A 500-nucleotide genomic window follows, 5' to 3' on the forward strand; every position below is an offset into this window, starting at 1 on the left:
TTTGTTGGTGTTTTTGTGTTATCTTTCATGTGATATGTGATCAGCAACAACATATTAATGTTATTACTTTACCTGACGAAAAAATAAAACCCTCTGAAATATCTTCTTTTTTTTCAACTACTTATAAAACTAGAATTTAGGAATAAAAATTATAAAAAAATTTTGCTTGAACAATGACAGAAGATAAGATAAAAATTAATTCAATTTGAAAATTTCGTTCAGTTTATTTGAGTGTCGGACAACCTTGAAGTCAGGATCAACAATTGCGATATCAAATTCATAAATATTTTTTTAATTAAACAAGATATGTAAATTTTTTATAAATATACTTTTTAGCAGAAAAATTACTTAACTTACTTATGAGTATCGATCAATAGTAAGATTAATTTTTTGGAAAATCTTGAAATTAGGATCAACATTGGCGATCTTTGATTTGATTTTTAATAAAGCAAGTAAAATAATTTTTTTTTTGTCAGAAGACTTGCTTGACAAACTGTGCA

This window comes from Drosophila innubila (genome assembly GCF_004354385.1).
Source record: "Drosophila innubila isolate TH190305 chromosome 3L unlocalized genomic scaffold, UK_Dinn_1.0 0_D_3L, whole genome shotgun sequence".
NCBI classification, from domain to species: Eukaryota; Metazoa; Arthropoda; class Insecta; order Diptera; family Drosophilidae; genus Drosophila; species Drosophila innubila.